The 311-nt window shown below is 77.5% G+C and overlaps 1 protein-coding gene across 1 annotated transcript in view; it reads left to right on the top strand.

The window, feature by feature from the left end:
* The first annotated feature begins 31 nt into the window (after positions 1-31).
* CEP126 (centrosomal protein 126) overlaps positions 32-311 on the top strand; it is a 68,464-nt gene continuing 68,184 nt past the window's right edge. Inside the window, exon 1 of the mRNA XM_027772481.1 lies at positions 32-97. The gene's annotated coding sequence lies outside the window, so the exon portion shown is untranslated. The remainder of the gene's footprint in view (positions 98-311) is intronic.

The raw sequence follows: 311 nt of genomic DNA, 5'->3' as shown, positions 1-311 counted from the left end.
CCCTCCCCCCACCCACCCACAAGCGCCGCCGCGCGGGAGCCGGGACTACTGCGGCCCACCCTTCTGTGCCCGTGACGCGGGGCCGGAGAGACGGAGTGTAGGGAGGGGCGAGGAGGAGGGCGGGGGAGCGGCCATGAGGGAGGCGCTAGGTGCGAGCGGGGAGGCGGCGCGGAGGTGAAGGATGCTGGCGGGGAGGCCCGGAGCCCGGAGCGCAGCCGCAGGACTGACGGCTGAATCGTCGGACACCCGCGGCAGAGCCCCCCTCAGCCCTCGGGAGAGCGGCGGGGGGGCCCCGCCCCGGGCCTCCCCTC

Source organism: Tupaia chinensis, unplaced genomic scaffold (genome assembly GCF_000334495.1).
Source record: "Tupaia chinensis unplaced genomic scaffold, TupChi_1.0 Scaffold000276_2, whole genome shotgun sequence".
Taxonomy (NCBI): domain Eukaryota; kingdom Metazoa; phylum Chordata; class Mammalia; order Scandentia; family Tupaiidae; genus Tupaia; species Tupaia belangeri.
Note: the sequence above shows the minus strand (reverse complement) of the source record. Positions and strands in the feature narration are given on the sequence as shown.